Raw genomic sequence first — 27,094 nt, forward strand, 5'->3', positions numbered from 1 at the left:
GACCATGGTTCTGATGGTGGAGATAAAGAGCAATGGACAAACTTAAGATAATATTTTATAAGTCTTTTGTTAATGGTTTGGATAAGGGGAGAGGATTGTGAGGGAAAAGGAGTCTGATCACAGAGCGGAGAGGGTTAAAGAATTGAAGAGATGATGTATGTAGATGATATGTGAAGTTATTTGTGAGGAAAGGAGTGCAGAGCTGTTTTTAACCTTCTTATTTCTATAATTTTTCCAGTGACATTTCTGTCTCTCTTTTAAATTCTTGGAACCAAATATATTTTTATTCTAGTCTGCCTCTCCAGATTCAGCACCTTTTTCTCATCCCACACTTAACAGATGCTTAGAGGAGGGAAGTCAGTGTAAAAGTAGGCTAGCATTCTCAGCAGTTCTGCCCTTTTTCATCAGGATGTTCCTTGCTAAATCAGTCCTTGCTATATCAGAGAAAACCATTTTGTTTTATAAGTACAGTTTAATTTTTGAAGGAACACCATTTTAATGAAGTCAGTTGTATATATTTGTATTGTGAGGTTAGGGGTGATGGTCATATTTTTATGTTCAGTCTGAACATGCCTTAAAAGGTAGAGGTGAGTATAGCTGAATTGCAAACTCAGTTCACCGATTGTTTTCTCAATTGAAAGGCAAGAGATCAACTAAAAGATAAAATTGATTGTGTAACTAACCGAAAGAAAAAGTCTTCAGAAGAGATAGCTTTGTTTCTTTAATATTGCAGGTTTTTAAAATATTACAAGGTCAGCTTTTGAAACCACTGTTGACTGCAGTTTTAAGTAGACAGGTTCTTTACTCATTTTATGAAGCTCTAGTTTTCTCTTACAGTCTTTTAAGAGTGAATAAAGAAGCCAAAGCCACGTATCTAAACAAAAGAAATAATTTTGTAAACAAGATGAGTGGGAAGATTAAAAGGAAGGTAGAAACTGAAAATTAAACGCTGATGATAGATCAGGATCACAAAATACTGTTTAAATCCACTTAAATTTTCGATAGTTACAGAATCCTTTGAGATTCTGATGAAAGTTGAAGAATCTGGTCCCAGAAAGTGCACAGACAATTGCACATTCAAGTTTGTGTGTAATGTTAGGGCATTGCCAAATCTGAAGAGCCTGATGCATGATGCCCTGGTCAAGAACATGTGGTCTAAAAGGCAGTCAGGGTGAGGGAGTATATGGCTGAAGACTTTTGGCATTCAAACTGTGACAGTGTTCCCTTCTCAAATACCAATCTTTAGGACAACCAAGATTAATTTGTTGTTTTTAAGCCTCTGGTCTTACAGCTGATAGCAAAACAACTTTTAGTTTTAGCTATTGAAAAATTAGAATAATCTGTTCTTAAAATCTTTTCTTTGAAAATGCTGTAGATGGCAGAACTTTCTGAAATAAGGCAATATTGTGTTCAGGATATCCTAACATACGTAACTCATAAATTTGAACTGGAATAGAAACAAATTTTAAATTAACCAACAATTGTGTATATACAAGAACTAAATGAATGTTTCTTTTGAGAAGTAAATTTTAAAAAAAGCAAAACCAGCCCTTTATTCTTTCTACCTTTCTATGAATCTGTTTGTAAATTAATTTTTATCATAAAAGTGACTGAGCTTTTAAAATGAATTTTATTGGGGCACCTGGGTGGTTCATTCGGGTGAGCATCAGACTTCAGCTCAGGTCATGATCTTGAGGTCCGTGAGTGCAAGCCCTGCGTCGGGCTCTGCTGACAGCTCAGAGCTTGGAGCCTGCTTTGGATTCTGTGTCTTCCTCTGTCTCTGTCCCTCCCTGCTCACTCTCTCTCTCTCAAAAATAAATAAATATTATAAAATAAAATGAATTTTATTAATTCTGTAAGTTTAATATTGAGTATTTTAATTTTATTGTGGATGATGAAGCTGTACTTTGTTGCAATTCACTTGGCTCCGTGCCTAAGTGGAACACTGAGCCAGTGATACAACTTAATAAGTTATAAATTGTTTCCTGTTAGGCAAATTATGCCAGTTAGGCCAATATTTAATGTAATCCAGAATTCTTAGAATTCATTGATTCAGTAGGAGATTGACTAGATGACCTACTGCTGAATCCTTTGGCCATGTGGAAAGTCTAGGATTCCTTATATTTTTTAAACTTACTTAACTTGATGAAATAAAAAGATTTTTTTTCACTCTAAATGTCTTATGACTTGAAAGCATATTACACACCATAAGAAATAGTAGAAATCAAAGAAAACTCAGAGATGAAATACTTTTTGCTTGTGGTACAATATTCTTTGTTAATGTAATGATTATTTAATATGTCATTTTTAGCTTAAATTTTAGTGAGTGAATAAAAAAAAATGTTTTTGGCAGATGGACAGTCAGTGCATTTTTTTTTTCTCATAACTTTCCCTGTAGAATTCTGGAATAGAAGTGTGAGGAAGAATATAGTAGGATTGTATATTTTCACATCCAACCATATTTGTTTAGAGAATAATAAAGTTAAAGGCAATAAAATTAAATTTAGGTTCTCTTTGCTGTTCTACTCAGCAAGTTTCTTCTCTACAGTGTTTTTGTGCCTCCCATAGTGTGAGCATACCGTGTGATTCTAGTGCTAGATAGATGCTTTTCTCATGGCATAGTTCCTAAGCATAAGGCAGCTACTTTAACTGTATTCAGTTGAAAATAGCAAACTGTTCCATACTAGAAAAATCCTGTTTGTGTTGGATTTATTGCAAGATAGTGTAATACTATACTTTGTGGATGATTTGAGGTATTCCCAAGATAATTATCAATTTATGTGATTTTTGCTTTTAGTGCTATCTTTGGAATAGCCTTGTGGGATTAGAGTCTCCTGAAAAAAGAAGTTTAGCTAATTTAAGGAAATTTGTGAGTTTTCTATTTTTTTTCAGGTTTTCAAAATGATACCTATGGTTTAATAGTCTATTTTATATATTGTTACATTTGGTACTAGTTAATACATTTATAAAAATTAGAGTAATCTTACCATTTTGGCTTTGTTTCTTTTTCTTACAAGGAAGCAATCTTAAGTGTCAGGGTCAAGTTTCCTGAGTGTGTCTTTTATATCTCCTATGTATATCAAATTTGGGCTATAGTTTTGGGGTTTTTTCTCCTCATAGTTAACTTTCTGAAGCATACTCCTGTCTTTTCCACTCGTCCTTATAATTTATATACAAGAGAGGCCTAAAGTTAGAGGTGTGGTTGTGACTATAGAACAAATAAAAGCAAACAAATATAATGTAGGGGGGAAAAACTCTAGAAAGTTCCCATTTCTCTAAGAGTTGTACCTCTAAAGGCTTCTGGTTCATTCCAGATTTGGCTGGACAGGCTAAATTTCAATGACTTTATTTTTTTAAATAAAAGTGAGAAAGTCTTTTAACTTTTATAACTATGTGTGATTTATTTTTCTTACTCTTTGTTAGATGTCTCTTAATTATGTGTGCGTATTTATATTTCTACATTCCCCATCTTAATCCTCAGTTTCAGGAAAGGATTTTCCACCTTAATCTTCACCTAAAATTATAAAATAGTTGATCTATCCAAAAGAATATATATAACATATGTGGGGTATAGAGCATAATGAACTGAAAACTTGTGTATCTACAACTCAGTTTAAGAATTAGAACAGGGGTGGGGTGCCTGGGTGGCTCAGTCGGTTGAACATCTGACTTTGGCTCAGGTCACCATCTCATAGTTGGTGGGTTCTAGCCCCATGTCAGGCTCTCTGCTATCACCGTGGAGCCTGCTTTTGATCTTCTGTCTCCCTCTGTCTCTGCCCCTCACCTGCTCACTCGCTCTCAAAAATAAATAAACATTAAAAAAACTTAAAAAAAAAAAAAGAATTAGAACAGGGGCGCCTGGGGTGGCTCAATCAGTTGAGCATCCAACTTTGGCTTGGGTCATGATCTCATGGTTCATGAGTTCAAGCCCTGTGTCAGGCTCTATGCTGACAGCTCAGAGCCTGGAGCCTGCTTCGGATTCTATGTCTCCCTCTCTCTTTGCTCCTCCCCTGCTCGCTCGCTCTCTCTCTCTCTCTAAAATAAACATTAAAAAATTTTTTTTCTTAAAGGATTAGAACATTACTGGGGTGCCTGGGAGGCTCAGTCAGTTAAGTGTCCAACTTCAGCCCATGTCATGATCTCATAGCTTGTGAGTTCAGGCCCCACATCAGGCTCTGTTCACACAGCTCAGAGCCTGGAGCCTACTTTGGATTCTGTGTCTCTGTCTCTGCCCTCCCTCCCTCATGCTCTGTCTCTCTCTTAAAAATAAAAAAAAAAAAAAAGAAAGAAGAAGAATTAGAACATTATTTAACATTCACATTATAGGGATCCAAGAAAGAGAAGAGAAAGAAAGGGGGACAAGAAATTTATTTCAAGAAATAATAGTTGAAGACTTCTCAAATCTGGGAAAGGAAACAGAAATCCAGATCCAGGACACAAAGAGAGCCACAAAATCATACCAAGACACATAGTAATTAACATGGCAAGGAGTACTGATAAGGAGAGAATTTTTAAAGCAGCAAGAGAAAAGAACACAACTCTCCATATACAAGGGAAATCCCATAAGGCTCTCAGCTGATTTTTCAGCAGAAACTCTACAGACCAGAAAGGAGTGGCATGATATTTTCAAAGTGCTGAAAGAAAAAAACCTGCAGCCAAGATTATTCTTACCAGCAAGGTTATTTAGAACAGAAGGAGAGATAAAGAGTTTTCCAAACAAAAATTAAAGGAATCCATGACCACTAAACCAGCCCTATAAGAAATGTTAAATGGGAGTCTTTGAATGGAAAGGAAAGACCATAAGCAGGAGTGAGAAAAGTTAGGAAGTACAAAAGCAGTAAAATTAAGTATGTCTATAAAAATCAGTCAAGGGATTCACAAAATAAAAGGATATAAGAAAGTATGATACCATATACCTAAAAAATGGTGGGGGTGGGTAGTAAAGAATGGGTTTAAACTTAAGTGACCATCAACTTAATATAGACTGCTCTATGCCTAAGAAGTTATATATGAACCAATGGTAACCACCAGTAAAAAAATCTGTAATAGAAATACAAAAAATAAAGAGAAAGGAATCCAAGTATATGGCTAAAGAAAGCAAAAATCATGAGAGAAGAGAGCAAGAGAAGAAAGGAACAGGGAAGAACTACAAAAACAGCCATAAAGCAAGTAACAAAATGGCAGTAAGTACATACCTATCAACAATTACTTTGAATGTAAATGGACTAAACGGTCCAATCAAAAGACACAGGGTGGTGGAATGCATAAAAAAGTAAGAGCTGCCTACAAGAGACTGTTTTCAGACCTAAAGACACATACAAATTGAAAGGGTAGGGATAGAAAAGCATTTATCATGTAAATGGAAGTGAAAAGAAATCTAGGGTAGCAATACTTATATAGGACAAAATATACTTTAAAACAAAGACTGTAACAAGAGACAAAGAAGGACAGTACATAATCTAAAGGGGAATAATTCAACAAGAAAATATAACAATTGTAAAAATTTATGACCCAACCTGGTAGCGCTGAAATACATAAAGCAGCTAATAACAAACATAAAGGAACTAATTGATAGTAATACAATAATAATGGGGGACTTCAACACCATATTCACATCAATGGATAGATCATCAACAAGGTAACAGTGGCTTCGAACATTCCATCCTAAAAGAACAGAATACATATTCCTTTGAAGTATGGAACATTCTCCAGAATATATCACATATTAGGCCACAAAACAAGTCTCAACAGATTCAAAAAGTTGAAGTCATACCATGTACCTTTTCTGACCACAGCACTATGAAACCGGAAATCAACCACACACGCACGCGCGCACACACACACACATGCACACACGCACACACGCACACCTGGAAAGAACACAGATACATGGAGCTTAAATAACATGTTACTAAACACTGCATGGGTCAACCAAGAAGTCAAAGAGGAAGTGAAAAAAAAATACAATGAGACAAATGAAAACAAAAGCACATTGATCCAAAAATCTTTGAGATGCGAAAGCTGTTTTAAGAGGAAAGTTATTGGAGTATAGACAAACCCCAAAAGCAAGAAAAATCTCAAATAACCTAAACATACACCTAAAATTAGACCTATAAAAAGAACAAATGAAACTCAAAACCAGTAGAAGGAAGGAAATAAAGATTAGAGCAGAAATGAATGAAATAGAAACTAAAAAACAGTGAAACAGATCAATGAAACCGGGAGCTGGTTCTTCAAAAAGATCAACAAAATTAATAAACCTTCAGCCAGACTCATCAGAAAAAAACAAAAAAAGAGAGGACTCAAAGAAAATCAGAAATGAAAGAGGAGAATTAACAGCACAGAAATGCAAAGGATTATAAAGAATATTATGAAAAATTACATTCCAACAAATTGAACAACCTAGAAGAAATAGATAAATTCCTAGAAACATATAACCTCCCAATACGGAATCAGGGAGAAATAGAAAATTTGAACAGACCAATTACCAGCAATGAAATTGAATCAGTAATAAAAAATACTCTCAAGAAACAAAAAGTCCAGCACCAGAGAACTTCACAAGTGAGTTATACAACACAATTAAAGAAAAGTTAATACCTATTCTTCTAAAACTATTCCAAAACACAGAAGAGGAAGGAAAGCTTCCAATTCATTCTGTGAATCCAGCGTTACTCTGATATCAAAACCAGATAAAGACTCTACAGAAAAAGAGAACTACAGACCAATATCTCTAACGCACATAGATGCAGTAATCCTCAACAAAATATTAGCAAACCGAATCCAACAATACATTAAAAAAATCTTTCACCACAATCACACAATCAAGTGGGATTTGTTCCCAGGATGCAAGGGTGGTTTAGTATCCACAACTCAATCAACGTGATACATCACATCAACAAGAGAAAGGAGAAAAACCGTGATCATTTCAGTACATTTAGAGAAAGCATTTGACGAAGTACAACATCCATTCATGATAAAGACCCTCAACAAAGCAGGTTTAGAAGGAACATACCTCAGCATAAAAAAGGCCATGTAAGGAAAAACCCAGAGCTAGCATCATACTCAACAGTGAAAAACTGAGAGCCTTTCCCCTAAGATCAGGAACAAGACCAGGATATCCACTCTCACCACTTTTATTCAACATAGCCCTGGAAGTCCTAGCCAGAGCAATGAGACAAGAAGAAGAAATAAAAGGTATCCAAGATTGGTAAGGAAGAAGTAAAAAATTTCACTATTTGCAGATGACATGATTCTACATATAGAAAGCCCCAACGATTCCACCAAAAAGCTACTAGAACCGATAAATTAATTCAGTAAGATCATGGGATACAAAATCAGTATACAGAAATCCTTTGCATTTCTAGACACTAATAATGCAGTAGCAGAAAGAGAGATTGAGAAAACAATCCCATTTACAACTGCACCAAAAATAATAAAATACCTAGGAATAAACTTAACCAAAAAGGTGAAAGACCTGTACTCTGAAAAACCGATGAAAGAAATGAAGACGACACAAAGAAATGGAAAGACATTCCATGCTCATGGACTGGAAGAACAAATATTGTCAAAATGGCCATACTGCCCAAAGCAACCTACAGATTTAATGCAATTCCTATCAAAGTAACCAACAGCATTTTTCACAGAACTAGAACAAATAATCCTAAAACTTGTATGGAACCACAAAAGACCCCAAACTGTCAAAGCAGTCTTGAAAAGGAAGAGCAAAACTGGAGGTATCACAAACGGAGATTTCAAGACCCACTACAAAGCCGTAGTAGTCAAAACAATATGGTACTGGCACAAAAAACAGACACATAGATCGATGGAACAGAGCAGAGAGCCCAGAAGTAAACCCACAATTATATGGTCAGTTAATCTCTGACAAAGGAGGCAAGAATGTACAATGGCAAAAAGACAGTCTCTTCAACCTATGGCATTGGGAAAATTGGGGAGCTACATGGAAAAGAATGAAACTAGACCACTTTCTCTAAATGTCTGGACAGACATTTCTCTAAAGAAGACATACTGATGGCCAACACACACATGAAAAGATGTTCAACATCACTAGCCATCAGGGAAATGCAAGTCAAAATCACAATGAGCTATCACCTCACACCTGTCAGAATGGCTAAAACCAACAACACAAGAAACAAGTGTTGGTGAGGATGTGGAGAAAAAGGAACCCCTGTGCTCTGCTGCTGCTGGAATGCTGTGGTGCAGCCACCGTGGAAAACAGCATGGAGGTTCCTCAGAAAGTTAAAAATAGAATTACCTTATGATCCAGTAGTTCCATTACTAGGTATTTACCCAGAGAATATAAAAACACTAATCCCAAGGGAGACATGCACCCCAGTGTTTACTGCAGCATTATTTACCATAGCCAAATTATGGAAGCAGCCCACATTATGGAAGTGTCCATTGACAGATGCATGCGTAAAGAAGATGTAGTGTTTTACACAGTGGAATATTATTCAGCCAGAACAACAAGTGAAATCTTGCCATTTGCAACAACATGGATGGATCTAGAGTATAATGCTGGTGGAACAAGTCAGTCAGAGAAAAACAAATACCATGTGATCTCACTCATATGTAGAATTTAAGAAATGAAGGAAACAAAGAAAAAAGATTTAAAAATCAGACTCTTAACTATAGAGATCAAACTGATGGTTACCAGAGGGGATGGTGAAATAGAAGGGGATTAAGAGTGTCCTTACTGGGGCACGTGGGTGTCTCAGTCACTTGAATGTCCCACTGTTGATTTTGGCCTAGGTCATGATCTCGCAGTTGGTGAGATCCAGCCTGGCCAGGCTCTCTGCTGTGTGTGGAGCCTGCTTGGGATTTTTTCTCCCTCTCTTTCTCTGCCCCTTCCCCCACTTGCATACTCTATCTCAAAAGCAATAAATAAACTTAAGAAATAAAGTACAGTTACCATGATAAGTACTGGGTAATGTATAGAATTGTCATATCACTATGTTTTACACCTGAAGCAAATATAATACTGCATGTTAACTATACTGGGATTAAAATTAAAAAAAATAAAGAATGAGAACATTACTAAAACTTTTAAGTCCCCATGTGAACTTTTCCCTGTTATGTCCCCCTTTCTTTTACCTCAGTAACACTGCTCTTAATTATGTTTATCATTCTTTTATTTTCTTTAGTTTTGTTACTTATGTATGTATCCTTGATGTTATCTTGTTTAGTTTTGCATATTTTTGAGAGGCAGTGTAATGTCAGAAAACTAAGAACACAGATTCTTATGCCAGGTGGTTCTGCCACCATGTAATTTGGGCAAATTACTTCTCTGTGCCTGCTTCTTCATGTATGAAAAAAAGAGATTAAAAATAGAATTTACTTGGGCCACCTGGTGGTTCAGTTGGCTGGGCATCTGACTCTTGATATTGGCTCAGGTCATGATCCCAGGATCGAGGGATTGAGCCCCCAGCCCCGCATCTGGCTCTGTGCTGTCAGCTCACTTTGTCTCTCTCTCTGCCACCCCGCATGTGTGTGCATGTTCTCTTTCTCTCTCTCTCAAAATAAATAAATAATCTTAAAAAATATAGAATTTACCTGATAGTGCTGTTTTGAGGATTAAATGAATCATTACCTGCAATGTGTACAGTGCCTGTTATATAGGTGATATTTTCTCAGTGTTGTTAGTATGTATATAAATGAATCATAATATAAGCAATTTGCTCCCTTCTTTCAACATTGTGATTGTGAGATTCATCCATGTTATATGCTGTAGATCATTCCTTTTTACTTCTCTTACTCTTGATTAATTTATTTTTTGAGATTTATTTTTTATCAAGGTATCATTTTTACTTCTGCAGGGTATTCTAATGTGTGAGTATTCTGTATTTCTTCTCTGAATGGATAATTAGATTCTAGTGTTATTTTACTGTTACAACAAACAGTGCTACATAGATATTATGTTGCATACCTTTTTGTACACCTGTGTGAGAATTTCTCTAGAATGTAGACCTAGAAATGGAATTAGTAAATTGTAAAGGAATATGTGTCTTCAACTTTCCTAGGCAATGCCAGATTACTTTTCAAAATGGTTGCACCAATTTATGCTCCTATTAAGGGAATAAGAATGCTTTTGCTCCATGTTTTATTATTTGATTATTTAATATTTGCTAAACTGACAGAGGTAAAATGACATATGGTGTTTTGATTTGCATATTCCTGATTACTCAGAAAAGTGATACTTATGCAGTCTTTCTGAGTAGTCCATTCTAATGTAAACAGCCACTATAGAAAGTCTTGTATTATTATAGAGTTACTCTTATTAAAATATTTTTATATTAAAATAATCCAACTTCATTACCGTAAAACTAACTACATATCCCACATTGATAAGCCATTGTTAGAAATTATACTTTTTGTGCCATTAATTCTTGGTCTTTTTAGTTTCATTACGTTTTTCCAACAGATAAGACCATTTCCAGCTTGTGGCTCACCATGTGAATCAATTACTGTTCCTTATTGTATATTAGAGAATATTTGTTTGTTTAAAGACATAATAGTAGTATACCTTACAGGACTGAACTGGCCATAGAAGATTCTTTTAGGAATTTTAACCTCCTTAGTTGTTGAGAACATGTCAGATGAACCTTTGCTTACTAGTTAAGTTTTTCTTAACAGAGAATCGGTTTAGAATGCTTTCCTTTATTTGGGGTTTTATTTTGCCATTTTCTGTATGTGATGTTTTTAGGGGGCATTTAGGAGTTAATCCTATAATTAGTCTCTTCCCTTTCATGCCGGCTTCCTGTGGTTAGGGACAGTTATTTCTTAACAATCTGTAAACTTGCACATGAAACTCTTACTATAGTATTATTCACACAGTGGATGCCTGATATTTATTATATCTTCTTGTTCTTTATTCTTCCCTGTGTAGAGCAAATTGCTCTAAAATGTGCATGTAATCCATCATATATTCATACACTTAGGCAGTGTTGAAGAAATTTATTTATTTTGTCAAGCATGAAGTTAAATTGCCATGAAAAATAGGACAGTTCAGCTGATCTTTTGATTGATACTGTAGATAAGACTTCCCGTTTGAAACAGTTGATCTGTTAGTTTGTGTTTAATTTCAGCATTAATAGTGGGATCTCATATACCTGTCTCCCATTTAAATAGACTTAATGTGATTTCAACAGATACTGTATCAGTGAACACTGCATTTTCTAGAGCCGTTAAGGAAATCAGATTCAGGAGCACTTCTACTATTAACCATCTGGATCCAGTTCACCATCATCTGTTGTATTATTATAGTAGCCTCCTAATTGTCTCCCTAACCTCATGCTTTTTCCCTTCAATCCATTCTTTTTTGTTTTTAAGTGAATAATTCAGTGGTATTTATTAGTACATTCACAGTGTTGTACAACCACCACCTCTGTTTCCAAAACATTTTTTATTCATTCATTTTATTTTTTTATGTATAATTTCCATAGTGTTATATTAATTTCAGGTGTACAGTATACTGATTCAGCAATTCCATACATTACTCAGTGCTCAATATGATAAGTGTACCCTTAATCCCCTTTATTTGTTTCACCCATCCCCCTACTATCTCCCCTCTGATAGCCACCAGTTTGTTCTCTGTATTTGAGACAAGGTTTTTTGTTTGTCTTCTTTTTTCTTGGTTTGTTTATTTTCTTTCTTAAATTTCACATATGAGTGAGATAATATGATATTTGTGTTTTTCTGACTGACTTATTTCACTTAGCTTTGTATTCTCTAGGGTCCATGTTGTTGCAAATGGCAATATCTCATTCTTTTTTATGACTGAGTAGTATTCCATTGTACACATATACCGTATCTTTATCCATTCATCTATTCATGGACACTTGGGTTGCTTCCATTATCTTGGCTATTGTAATAATGCTGCAGTAAACATAAGGGTGCATGTATTTTTTTTTATATATATGAAATTTATTGACAAATTGGTTTCCATACAACACCCAGTGCTCATCCCAAAAGGTGCCCTCCTCAATACCTCAATACCCATCACCCACCCTCCCCTCCCTCCCACCCCCCATCAACCCTCAGTTTGTTCTCAGTTTTTAACAGTCTCTTATGCTTTGGCTCTCTCCCACTCTAACCTCTTTTTTTTTTTTTTCCTTCCCCTCCCCCATGGGTTCCTGTTAAGTTTCTCAGGATCCACATAAGAGTGAAACCATATGGTATCTGTCTTTCTCTGTGTGGCTTATTTCACTTAGCATTACACTCTCCAGTTCCATCCACGTTGCTACAAAAGGCCATATTTCATTTTTTCTCATTGCCACGTAGTATTCCATTGTGTATATATACCACAATTTCTTTATCCATTCATCAGTTGATGGACATTTAGGCTCTTTCCATAATTTGGCTATTGTTGAGAGTGCTGCTATGAACATTGGGGTACAAGTGCAAGGGTGCATGTATTTTTTGAATTAGTGTTTTCATTTCTCCCCCCCCCCCTTTTTTTTAAGGTTATTTTGAGAGAGAGAGCGCACACAGACGTGCAAGCCAGGGAGGGGCAAAGGGAGAGAATCCCAAGCAGGCTCTGTACTGTCTGCTCAGAGCCTGATGTGGGGCTCGATCCCATGAACTGTGAGATCATGACCTGAGCTGAAATCAAGAGTTAGATGCTCAACCGAGCTGCCCAGGCACTCCAATGTTTTCATTTCCTTTGGGGAAATTTGCAGTAGTGGAATTACTGGATCATATGGTTATTCTATTTTTAACATTTTAAGGAACCTCCATACTCTTTTCCACAGTGGCTGTAGCAGTTTACTTATAAAACTCACTTGAGACCTAAAGACACATGCAGATTGAAAGGGAAGGGGTGAAAAAACATTCCTCATGCAAATGGAAGTAGAAAGAAAACTGGGGTAGCAATACTTATATAAGCAAAATAGAATGTAAAACAAAGAATGTAACAAGAGACAAAGAAGGATACTGTAATCATAAAGGGAACAATCCAACAAGAGAATGTAACAATTATAAATGTTTATACACCCAACATGGGAGCACCTAAATACATAAAGCAACTATTAACAGACATAAAGGAAGAAATTAACAGTAATGCAATAATAGTAGGGGAGTTTAACACCCCACTTACATCAATGGATAGCAGTCATCCAGACAGAAAATCAACAAGGAAATAGTGGCTTTGACTGACACATTGGACCAGATGGATCTAACAGATACAGTCAAAACATTCCATCCCAAAACAGGAGTATACACATTCTTTTCAAGTGCACCTGGAACATACTATAGAATAGATTATGCTGGCCCACAAAACAAATTTCAACAGATTCAAAAAAACTGAAATCCTATTCATGCATCTTTTCTTAAAAATTTTTTTTAACGTTTATTTATTTTTGAGAGAGAAAGAGACACACAGAGCACAAGCAGGGGAGGAGTAGAGGGGAAGACAAAGAATCTGAATCAGGCTCCAGGCTGCACACTGTCAGCACAGAGGCCAGTGCGGGGTTCAAACTCATAAATCGCGAGATTGTGACCTGAGCCTAAGTCAGCGCTTAACCGACTGAGCCACTCAGGTGCCCCATCATGCATCTTTTCTGATCACAACATTATGAAACTAGGAATCAATCACAAGGAAGAAAAAAAAAACTGGAAAGATCCCAAATACATGAATCTAAAGAACATGCTATAAACAATGAATGGTTCCACCAAGAAATCAAAAAGGAAATCTTCAATCCATTCTTTTTTTTTTTTTAATTTTTGTTTACTTTTGAGAGCGAGAGAGAGAGAGTGAGTGTGAACAGAGGAGGGGCAGAGAGAGAGGGAGACAGAATCCGAAGACAGCTCAGAGCCTGACACAAGGCTCAAACCCACAAACTGTGCAATCGTGACCTGAGCCAAAGTCGGACACTTAACTGAGCCACCCAGGCATCCCTCTTCAATCCATTCTTAACCCAGCAGCCAATTGCAAAACAAGTTCTATTTAGAACCTTGAATGACTTCCCATTTCTCTCAGAGGAAGAATCAGTGTTTAGCCTACAGGACTCTATATGACTTGCCCTGTGTAACCTCTCTCCTACTCTATTGTCTTCATTTTGCACTGAACACACTGACCTCCTTTCTTTTTGTCAGACACTCGAGACAAGCCAGTCCCTCAGGAGCTTCACACTGATTATTTTCTTTTTCTGGAACTCTCATCCTGTTCATATAGCTCACTTTTTTAGCTCCTTCAGTTCTTTGCTCAAATGTTACTTTCTTAACTTAAAACTTTATCCCTGCCTCCAGCACTTCTGATCCCCCTCTTAACGCTGTTCATCTTTTTGTGTATAGCACTTACCATCTTCTAACATACTAGTCAGTGGTGTGCTAGTAAATGTGTCACTACTAGTTCTCTGTGTAGTTGTAGCTTGAAGGATGGTTGATGTTTCGGTTTGTGCTAATGACTAAGGTCAAAGTGAAACAATGAAGGTGTATGTCAACATTTCCCTGGCATGTTGATGATGTGAGAAACTTCTTTGCTGAATTGGATATTAGTTTTCAATTACTAGAAGAATATGTTCTCCATTTTTGTGTAGTTCATAATGTAATGGTTCTAGACAGCACACGCTTTGAATTTAGTCAACATTAACATTTTCTCCATCAATTTCTTAGATCCGGACATTAGTAAAACAATCATTCAAGCTATGATTAGTAGGTTTTGCAAAATTCCGTGGTGTAAATACTTCTACTATGGCTGATTTCACGCCACCAACATGAAGTCACTGAATATGATGTTGTGGAGATACAGAATAGCCTAGCACTACATACTTTTTTCACATACAGATACAAAATCATAAATAACTTCAGGAGCATAAATAATAAAATGTAATAAAATGATCAGGAAGTGATAAGTTTTTAGTATTTATTACCTTTGTTTTAAATAACTTATTTAGGGGGCACCTGAGTGGCTCAGTCAGTTAAGCATCCAGTCTCAGCTCAGGTCATGATCTCCTGGTTTGTGAGTTTGAGCCCCACATTGGGCTCTGTGCTGACAGCTCAGAGCCTGGAGCCTGCGTCGGGTTCTCCCTTTCACTCTGCCCCTGCCCTGCTCATGCTCATGTGAGCGTGTGTGCTCTATCTCTCTGAAAAATAAACCTTTAAAAAATAATAAAATATACAGGGGTAGCCGCATGAAGGTAAGTAGCAGACCTATCTACTGAAACTTGGCAGGCCAGAAGGAGTGGCGGGAAATATTCAATGTTGTGAATAGGAAAAATATACAGTTAAGATTCCTTTATCCAGCGAGACTGTCAATTGAGAATGGAAGGAAAGACAAAGGTTTTCCCAGATAAACAAAAACTGAAGGAGTTCATCACCACTAAACCAGCCCTACAAGAGATCCTAAGGGGGACTCTGGATTGTTGCAAAGACTACAAAGGACCAGAGAAATCACTACAAGCATGAAACCTACAGATAATACAATGACACTAAATCCATATCTTTTAATAATAACACTGAATGTAAATGGACTAAACGCTCCAATCAAAAGACATAGGGTATTAGAATGGATAAAAATCAAGACCCATCTATTTGCTGTCTACAAGAGACCCATTTTAGACCTGAGGACACCTTCAGGTTGAAAGTCAGGGGATGGAGAACCATGTAACATGCTACTAGAAGTCAAAAGAAAGCTGAAATAGCCATACTTATATCAGACAAACTAGATTTTAAACTAAAAGACTATAACAAGGGATGAGGAAGGGCATTATATTATAATTATGGGGTCTATCCACCAAGAAGAGCCAACAATTATAAATTTTTATGCACCCAATTTGGAAGCCCCAAATATATAAAACAATCACAAACATAAGCAATCTTATTGATAGGAATGCAGTAATTGCAGGTTACTTTAATACTCCACTTACAACAATGGACAGATAATCTAGGCAGAAAGTCAATAAAGAAACAATGTCCCTGAATGATACACTGGACCAGATGGACTTGACAGGTATATTCAGAACTTTATATCCAAAAGCAGCAGAATATACACATTCTTCTCAAGTGCACATGGAACATCCTCCAAGATAGATCACATACTGGGTCACCCAATAGCCCTCAATAAATATAAAATAATTGAGATCATACCATGCACATTTTCAGATCACAGTGCTTTGAAACTTGGAATCAACTACAGGAAAAAGCCTGGAAAACCTCCAAATGCATGGAGGTTAAACATCTTACTAAAGAATGAATGGGTAAACCAAGCAATTAAAGAAGAAATTAAAAAATATATGGAAACAAGTGAAAATGAAAATGAAAATCCAAACCCTTTGGGATGCAGCAAAGGCAGTCCTAAGAGGAAAATACATTGCAATCCAGACCCATCTCAAAAAACAAGAAAAATCTAAAATACAAAATTTAACAGCACACCTAAAGGAACTAGAAGCAGAACAGCAAATAAACCCCAAGGCCAGCAGAAGATGAGAAATAATAAAGATTAGAGCAGAAATAAAAAATATAGAATCGAGAAAAAGAGTAGAACAGATCAATGAATACCAGACAAACTAGATTTTAAACTAAGAATGAAATGAAACTAAGAGGTGGTTTTTTGAAAAAAAAATAAAATTGATAAACCCCTAGCCAGACTTCTCAAAAAGAAGAGAGAGGACCCAAATAGATAAAATCACAAGTGGAACTGGACTTATCACACCTAGCCCCTCAGAAATACAAACAATTATCAGAGAACATTAGGAAAAATTATGTGCCAACAAACTGGATAACCTGGAAGAGAGGGACAAATTCCTAGATACCCACACACTACCAAAACTCAAACAGGAAGAAATAGAATATTTGAACAGACCCATAACTAGTGAAGAAATTGAATCAGGTATCAAAAATCTCCCAACAAATAAGAGTCCTAGGTCAGATGGCTTCCTAGGGGAATTCTACAAGACATTTAAAGCAGAGTTAATACCTATCCTTCTCAAGCTGTTCTAAAAAATAGAAATGGAAGGAAGGCTTCCAGACTCATTCTATGAAGCCAGCATTACTTTGATTCCCAAACCAGACAAAGACTCTACTAAAAAGGAGATTTAGATGTCAATATCTCTGATGAATCTGGATGCAGAAATTCTCAACAAGGAACTAGTAAAGCAAATTCAACAGCATATAAAAAGAATTATTCACCATGATCAAGTGGTATTCATTCCTGGGCTGCAAGCCTGGTTCAATATTTGCAAATCAATCACTGTGATACATCACATGAATAAAAGAAAGGATAAGAACCATATGATCCTGTCAATAGAGGAAGAAAAGCATTTGACAAAATACAGCATCCTTCCTTAATAAAAACCTTCAAGAAAGTTGGGATAGAAGGAACATACCTAAACCTCATAAAAACCATATATGAAAAGCCCACAGCTAATATCATCCTCAATTGGGAAAAACTGAGAGCTTTCCCCCTAAGACCAGGAACATGACAGGGATGTCCACTCTCACCACTGTTGTTTAACATAGTGTTGGAAGTCCTAGCCTTAGCAGTCAGACAACAAAATGAAATAAAAGGCATCCACACTGGCAAAGAAGAAGTCAAACTTTCACTTTTTACAGACAACATGATACTCTACATGGAAAACCCGAAAAAGGCTCCACCAAAAAGCTGATAGAACTGATACATGAATTCAGCAAAGTCACAGGATACAAAATCAATGTACAGAAATCAGTTGCATTTCTATACACCAATAATGAAGCAATAGAAAGAGAAGTCAAGAAATCAGTCCCATTTACAGTTGTACCAAGAACCATAAAATACCTAGGAATAAACCTAACCAAAGATGTAAAAGATCTGTATGCTGAAAACTATAGAAGACTTATGAAGAAAATTGATGAAGAAGACTGAAAGAAATGGAAAAACATTCCATGCTCATGGATTGGAAGAATAAATATTGTTAAAATGTCAATACTACCCAAAGTAATCTACACATTCAATTCAATCCCAATCAGAATTGCACCAGCATTCTTCTCAAAGCTAGAACAAACCTAAAATTTGTGTGGAACCACAAAAGACCCCCAATAGCCAAAGTAATATTGAAGGAGAAACCCAAAGTGGGAGACATCACAGTCCCAGACTTTAGCCTCTACCACAAAACTGTAATCATCATGACAGTGTGGTATTGGCACAAAAACAGACACATAGACCAGTGGAATAGAATAGAGAACCTAGAATTGGACCCACAAATGTATGGCCAACTAATCTTTGACAAAGCATGAAAGAGTATCCAATGGAAAAAAGACAGTCTCTTTAGCAAATGGTGCTGGGAGAACTGGACGGCAACCTGCAGAAGAATGAAACTAGACCACTTTCTTATACCATACACAAAAATAAACTAAAAATAGATGAAAGACCTAAATGTGAGACCGGAAATCATCAAACCTCTAGAGGAGAAAACAGGCAACAACCTCTTTGACTTCAGCCACAGCAACTTCTTGCACTACACGTCTCCAAAGGCAAGGGAATTAAAAGCAAAAATGAATATTGGGACCTCATCAAGATAAAAAGCTTCTGCACTGCAAAGGAAACAATCAACAGAACTAAATGGCAACCAATGGAATGGGAAAAGATATTTGCAAATGACATACCAGATAAAGGATTAGTATCCAAAATCTATAAAGAACTTACCAGACTCAACACCCAAAAAACAAATAATCCAGTGAAGAAAAGGGCAGAAGACATGAATAGACTCTTTTCCAAAGAAGACATCCAGATGGCCAACAGACACATGAGAAGATACTCAACGTCACTCATCATCAGGGAAATAGAAATCAAAACCACACGGAGGTACCACCTCACACTAGTCAGAGTGGCTAAAATTAACACCTCAGGAAACAACAGATGCTGGCAAGAATGTGGAGAAATGGGAACCCTCTTACATTGCTTGTGGGAATGCAAACTGGTGCAGCCGCTCTGGAAAACAGTATGGAAGTTTCTCAAAAAATTAAAAATAGAACTACCCTATGACCCAGCAATAGCACTACTAGGAATTTATCCAAAGGATACAGGAGTGCTGATTCATAGGGATACATATACCCCAATATTTATAGCACTTTCAACAATAGCCAAACTATGGAAAGAGCCTAAATGTCCATCAATTGATGAATGGATAAAGAAGATGTGGTTTATATATACAATGGGCTACTACTTGGCAATGAGAAAGAATGAAATCTTGCCATTTGCAGCAATGTGGATGGAACTAGAGGGTATTATGCTAAGTGAAATAAGTCAGTCAGAGAAAGGTAGATATCATATGTTTTCACTCATATGTGGAACTTGAGAAACTTAACAGAAGACCATGGGGGAAGGGAAGGGGAAAAAATAGTTAAAACAGAGAAGGAGGGAGACAAACCATAGGAGATGCTTAAATACAGAGAACAAACTGAGAGTTGATGTGGGGGGCAGGGGAGAGGGAAAAATGGGTGATAGGCATTGAGGAGGCACTTGTTGGGATGAGCATGGGTGTTATATGTAAGCAATGAATCATAGGAATCTACCCCCAAAACCAAGGGCACACTGCACACACTGAATGTTAGCTAATTTGATAATAAATTGTATTTTTAAAAATAAAAAATAATAAAATAAAATAACTTATTTAGGGGCGCCTGAATGGCTCAGTTGGTTAATTATCTGGCTCGTGATTTCGGCTCAGGTTATGATCTCACAGTCTGTGGGATGGAGCCCTGAGTCGGGCTTGCACTGACAGCACAGAGCCTGCTTGGGATTCTTTCCCCTTGTGTGCTTTCTCTCCTTTCTCAAGAGAAATAAACTTTAAAATTTTTTAATAATTTATTTTATTATATGGTGTATAATTTAATTTTTAATAAAGGCTGTGTTTTATACCCAGTTTGCAAACATGCTGAAAACTTATTTGATCTTCTCTGTAAATAATCTGCCTACTTATTTTCTATCTTCATAGAGGCAGGCTTTTTTTTGTTCTTTTAATTGCTTTATGGCATGGTAGATAGTCAATAAATACTTATTAATAAGTTTTAATTAAAATATTCAAGGTTTTGTAATATGTAAATTAAAATTTACATGAACAAATGTCTACGAGATGCTGAGTAAAACAAATCTTATCTTCAAATAAATGTGAAACCTCTTTTTTTTATAATTTTACCCTTTTTTTATTAAAAAAATTTTTTTGTAATGTTTCTTTATTTTTGAGAGAGAGAGAGAGACAGAGCGGGAGCCGGGGAGGGGCAGAGAGAGGGAGACACAGAATCCAAAGCAGGCTCCAAGCTGTCAGTACAGAGCCCGACGCGGGGCTTGAACCCACGAACTGAACCGCGAGATCGTGACCTGAGCCGAAGTCGGACGCTCAACCAACTGAGCCACCCAGGCGCGCCAGCACCTGCCTCTTGATTTCAGCTCTAGTCATGATCTCATGGTTGTAAGAATGAGCCCAGCATCAGGCTCCACACCCAGAGTTTGCTGTTATAATTGTAAAGCTTTGATGGTTGTAAAAATGTTACGTAGAAATAGGAAAATCAGGGGGAAGAGCTTGATTGAAAGGAAACATGAATTTGATTTGAAGACATCTGAGGTGGAGTTGGGAGTACATGACTGTAATTCACACCAAAAAATCAGGGCTAGGTATTAACTTTCTATGATATATATAAATATTATGCTTAAAATTAGTTGACTTTTAACCCATTAAAAAAAAATCTCAGTATAATCTTTGAATTCAAGGAAGAAAAGATATAGCTTCAAACTTAAATATTGACAGGGACATTTAAATTTTGCTAATAAGGTGAATTACATTGATTTTTGAATGTTACTTAACTGCATTTCTTAGAAAAACTCCATGTAGTCATGATGTATTATCCTTTTAATGTTTTGTTTGGTTTGATTTGCTAAAATTTTGTTTAGAATTTTTGCATGTATGCTCATGAGAGATACTGGTCTATAGCTTTTTTTTTTTAATGTATGTTTATTTTGAGAGAGAGAGCATGCACACACACACATGTGAGCCGGGGGAGGGGTGGAAAGAGAGGTAGAGAGAGAATTCCAAGTGGGTTCCATGCTGTCAGCACAGAGCCTGACTTGGGGCTCAATCTCAGGAGCTGTGAACCTCTGGGACGCAGCAAAGGTGGTCATAAGAGGAAAGCATAGATCTCAGATACACAACATAACCTTACGCCTTAAAGAGCTGGAAAAAGAACAGCAAATAAAACCCAAAACCAGCAGAAGACAGAAAATAATAAAGATTAGAGCAGAAATTAATGCTATTGAAACAAAAAAAACCCAAAAAACAAAAAAAAAACAATAGAACAGATCGATGAAACCAGAAGCTGGTTCTTTGAAAGAATTAATAAAATTGATAAATCACGAGCCAGTTTGATCAAAAAGGAAAGGACCGAAATAAATAAAATCAAGAATGGAAGAGGAGAGATCACAACCAATACAGCAGAAATAAAAACAATAATAAGAGAATATTATGAACAATTATATGCCAATAAAATGGGCAATCTGGAAGAAATGGACAAATTCCTAGAAACATATACACTACCAAAACCGAAACAGGAGGAAATAGAAAATTTGAGCAGACCCATAACCAGTAAAGAAATCAAATTAGTAATCAAAAATCTGCCAAAAAATGAGTCCAGGGCCAGATGGCTTTCCAGGGGAATTCTACCAAACATTTAAGGAAGAGTTAACACCTATTCTCTTGAAGCTGTTCCAAAAAATAGAAATGGAAGGAAAACTTCCAAACTTATTCCATGAAGCCAGCATTACCTTGATTCCAAAACCAGACAAAGGCCCCACTAAAAAGGAGAACTATAGACCAATTTCCCTGATGAACAAGGATGCAAAAGTCCTCAACAAGATATTAGCCAACCGGCTCCAACAATACATTAAAAAAAATTATCCACCACGACCACATGGGATTTATACCTGGGATGCAGGGCTGATTCAATATCCGCATAACAATTAACGTGATTCATCACATCAATAAAAGAAAGGACAAGAACCATATGATCCTCTCAATAGATGCAGAGAAAGCATTTGACAATATACAGCATCCTTTCTTGATAAAAACCCTCAGGAAAGTAGGGATAGAAGGAGCGTACCTCGAGATCATAAAAGCCATATATGAACGACCCAACGCTAATATCATCCTCGATGGGGAAAAATTGAGGGCTTTCCCCCTAAGGTCAGGAACATGACAGGGATGTCCACTCTTGCCACTGTTATTCAACATAGTATTGGAAGTCTTAACCTCTGCAATCAGACAACACAAAGAAATAAAAGGCATCCAAATCAGCCAGGAGGAGGCCAAACTTACACTTTTCACAGATAACATGATACTCTACATGGAAAACCCTAAAGATTCCACCAAAAAACTGCTAGAACTGATTCGTGAATTCAGCAAAGTTGCAGGATATAAAATCAATGCACAGAAATCGGTTGCATTCCTATACACCAACAATGAAGCAACAGAAAGAGAAATCAAGGAATCGATCCCATTTACAGTTGCACCAAAACCCATAAAATACCTAGGGATAAATCTAACCAAAGAGGTGAAAAATCTGTACACTGAAAACTATAGGAAGCTTATGAAAGAAATTGAAGAAGACACAAAAAAAATGGAAAAAGATTCCATGCTCCTGGCTCGGAAGAACAAATACTGTTAAAATGTCGATACTACCCAAAGCAATCTACATATTCAATGCAATCCCTATCAAAATAACACCAGCATTCTTCTCAGAGCTAGAACGAACAATCCTAAAATTTGTATGGAATCAGAAAAGACCCCAAATAGCCAAAGTAATCTTGAAAAAGAAAACCAAAGCAGGAGACTCTTATTAACCTGATAGAAGAATTTGAGAAATATTCATCCCCCACCCCCGCCCTTCAATATTTTGGTAAGAGTTTGCATAGAATTGGTATGATTTCTTTTTTTTTTTTAATTTTTTTAACCTTTATTTTTGAGAGAGAGAGAGAGACAGAGACAGAGTACAAGCAGGGGAGGGACACAGAGAGAGGGAGACACAGAATCCGAAGCAGGCTCCAGGCTGTGAGCTGTCAGCACAGAGCCTGACGCAGGGCTGGAACTCACAAGCTGTGAGATCATGACCTGAGCCAAAGTTGGACACCCGACCGACTGAGCCACCCAGATGCCCCATAGAATTGGTATGATTTCTTAAATGTTTGGTAGAATTCATCAGTGAATCCATAGCCCAGGAGTTATCTTTGTGGAAAGATTTTTAACTATAAATCCAATTTCATTAATAGGTTAGGTATAGGACTGTTTATGTTATCTATTTCGTCTTAAGTGAGCTGTGGTAGTTTGGCACTTGCAAGGTGTTTTTCCATGTTATCAATGAATTTGTTAGCCTAAACTTGTTCATAATATTCCCTTATTATTCTTTCTATAGTGATGACATTCTTTCATTCTTGATATTGGTCATTTGTATCTTTTTACCCCATGATCAGTGTGGCTACAGGTTTATCAGTTTTGTTGATCTTCTCAAAGAATAATCTTTTGGTTTCCTTTTTTCTGTTTTTATTTTCCTACTTTTTACTGCTTTCTGTTCTGATCTCTACTCTTTCCTTTTTTCTGCTTACTTTGCACTTCTTTGTCCCTTTAGTTTCTATAGGTGGAAGCTTAGGACATGGTTAAGTAAGACCTTTCTTTTAAAAACAAAAAGTACAGACATTTTGGGGCACCTGGGGAGCTCAGTCAGTTAAGCGTCCACATTTGGCTCAGGTCATGATCTCATGGTTTATGAGTTCAAGTGCAGAACCTGATAGTGCAGAGCCTGCTTGGAATTCACTCTCTCTCCCTCTCTCTCTCTCTGTCCTTCCCCTCCCTCCCTCCCTCCCTCCCTCCCTCTCTCTCTCTCTCTCTCTCTCTCAAAATAAATAAATAAATATAGATAAAAATAGATATTTAGTGCAGGGTTTCTCAATAGTGGCACTATTGACATTTTAAGCTAGATGATTCTTTGTTGTGGGTCTGTCCTATAGGATGTTTAGCAGTGTCCCTGGCCAATACCCACTAGGTGCCAATAACACCTCCCTGGGAACAACCAAAAATATTTCCAGATATTGCCAAATGTGTCCAGATACGCAGTGAATGTCCCTGGTTGAAAAGCACTGGTTTAGTGCTATCTTGCTAAGTATTGCTTTTGCAGCATCCTGTAAATTTTTATAGATTGTGTTTTCATTTAGTCCAAAATACTTTCTGAATTCCCTTTTGATTTGTACTTTGACCCATGGGCTATTTTGAAATGTAGTTTACAAATATTTGGTGATTTAATTCCATTGTTGTTAGACATCATACTTTGTATGATTCCTTTTAAATTTGAGAGTTGTTTTATGGCGCAGAACATGGTCTATGTTGCTAAATGTTCCACATGCACTTCAGAAGAATGTATAATCTGTTATCATTGGATAGAAGAATTCTATAAGTGTCAATCAGATCATGTTGGTTGATACTGTTGGTCAAGTTTTGCTGTTTATATACGTGCTGATTCTGCCTACTTATTCTATTGGTTATTGAGAAGGGAATGTACAGCCACTCCAGCTTTATTTTGACTACTATTAATGTGGTGTATTGATTTTTGTCTTTTTACTTTTAACCTATCTGTGTCTTTATGTTTAAAATAGGTTTACTGTAGGGGTGCCTGGGTGGCTCCCCTTGGTTAAGCGTCCCACTTTGACTCAGGTCATGACCTCGCAGTTCATGGGTTCCAGCCCTGCATTGGGCTCTGTGCTGACAGTTCGGAGTCTGCTTCAGATTCTGTGTCTCCCTCTCTCTCTGCCACTCCCCTGCTCATGCTCTGTCTCTCTGTCTCTCAAAAATAAACATTAAAATTTTTTTTAATAAAAAAAAGTAGGTTTACTGGAGACAGCATATAATTGGATCTTGCTATTTTATCCATTAATGAAGAGCTAGTTGGTCTGCTTGACTACTGGATAACTAGTGTCACTGTTTATGGTGCTGTCTTCTCTAACTCGTCTATTCCTGATCTCACCTGGAATATTTCGAGATGGGGACCCACATGGTGGACAGAATGGAGTTATTGCATCCTCCTCTTTGGACCAGGCAGTTGCCCACAAAGGGAGGGCAGCCCTCTGAGAACCATGTAGGGAGCCAACAGGTGTGCCTGAGAGAGATGGGACTTTAGAATCTGACTTGTATTGTTACTGGCCAATCAAAACCTTCACTGGCCTTAGTACTCTGTTAAACTGGGTATTAACCTATTAGTTGTTGAGTTGTGGAAGGTGAAGTGATGGATAGGAGAGAAATCTAGCACAGTGGCTATTTACTGTCTAGAATGTAAGCATTGCAAAAATGTAATCACTGGTATGGCTGTATGTATTAGTACATACTGGCCAATTATGTAGTGCGTGCACTTCTTACCATGTTTCAGTAAGCTGAGTTTAATTCTGTTTACTGCATCCTACCTTCTATTAGGGAAAAAGAGGAAAATGAAGAGACATTCACAGGAAAAATTACACCTATAATGACTGTCTATCATTGCCCTGACCTCTCCCCCAAGAGAAGCCTATACACATCCCTACATGGAAGCCCTATCAGCATCCCCCTCAAATTCAACAATTCATTTTGCTGAGGCCTAACTAAAATTTAGGAGTCATATTTGGATTTCTTTCTCTTCCTTAACATCCATAATCTGTCACCAATTCCTGCCATTGACTTTCCCCATCAAAAGAATCCTGTTGATTCAGCAAAGCTGAGGTTATTAAACTTACTGCAACAAGGGCAAGCACCACTTTGACAGAGTCTTGGTAGTTAGGGGAAGTCAGGAAAGAGTATTTCTAGGGATTTGAGATTTGTACTCATGTGGTTTAAGGCACGTCCTTCAAGATGGGGAACTGTTTGGGATGGGCAGAGTTTTGACATATTTAGAATTCGTGGACATAATAAGAAAAGGGTCTTGAAGCAATTTGTTATCCTATCAGGAGACCTGTTTGCTCTAATGCACACACTGTTTGCCCAGATAAGTTAGTTTGCAAGAATTTCTTGGAGCAAACAGTGAAGCTAATTACTGGTTTAGTCTTATCACCCTGGGCAAAAGAAAATTTCCTGCAGCAGATATATCATGTTGACTCAATTCTCTTTGCTACTCTTACTTTTAAACTTTTCATTTCCCTTTTTCTAGCTACACCACTACCACTGGCCTAGTTCAAGCTGTTTTCATAAATTGCCTAGACTATTTAAAACTCCTTCAAACTCATTTATAGTCTTTTGCCCTCAGATTTGTTTTCCATACTACCACCAGAATAATCTAACTATGTTGCAATTCTGACCATGTCATTGACGTGTGTAAAACCTTTTAGTGGCTTCTGGTTGTCCGTAGGATGAAATCAGTACCTGATCTTTGTCTGCACTCTTCTTGAATTGCTGCCTAGCATTTGATTTCCTGCATCTATTTGTTTGTTGATGCTGTTGCCTCTACCTGGAATATCTTTTCCCTCCTATTGTATGTGGCTAATTTTTGTTCTTCCTTTAAAAGTTAACTCGGGCAATATTTTCTATAGGAAATGTTTCCTGAACCTTGATTGTGCTTCCAGAGCATACTTTGCAAAGTGCTATTATTACATTAACCTTTCATGAGGGGAGAGAGCCACCTAAAGGCAAATTGTCTTATTAATTTCTGTATCCACTAGCATCTGCAACAGGGCCCAGCACATGGTAAGTTCTCAGTTTTTACTGACCCAAACAAATTGGGTCAGACAGAAGGGGAGGACTTAAGGGGAGGTAAGAGGTGATGATTTAACTTTAAATTGATGTATTTGAGGCAACACCAATGCACCTAAATAGAGGAATTTGAATACAAGAGTAAGATTATTATTATTGGGAAATCATCACAGTTGGAGTGATGGTTTAAGTTGATTATTTCACCAAGAGTGATAGTATAAACAAGGAAGTACAAATTGAGGACCGATATTTGGGGAATACCCTCAGTGGATGGGAAAAAGTAGAGGAAGCCCTCAGAGTATCGGCAGTAACAGAGGTGAAGAAGATAAACCAGAGGTGTAGGGTATTGGGGTGGGGAGAGACAACAAGGAAAGAAGTGTACAAAGGAGAGCTGGAATCATGGTGTCAAATTTTGC

The 27,094-nt window shown here is 37.0% G+C and overlaps 1 protein-coding gene across 7 annotated transcripts in view; it reads left to right on the forward strand.

The window, feature by feature from the left end:
- Positions 1-27,094, forward strand: part of NUMB (NUMB endocytic adaptor protein) — a 197,822-nt gene that overhangs the window by 99,255 nt on the left and 71,473 nt on the right. The gene's annotated exons all lie outside the window — the stretch shown is intronic.

The sequence above is a fragment of the Lynx rufus genome, unplaced genomic scaffold (genome assembly GCF_022079265.1).
Source record: "Lynx rufus isolate CCGP_SWC_20201006 ecotype Redwood Valley unplaced genomic scaffold, mLynRuf1.p SCAF_17, whole genome shotgun sequence".
Taxonomy (NCBI): Eukaryota; Metazoa; Chordata; class Mammalia; order Carnivora; family Felidae; genus Lynx; species Lynx rufus.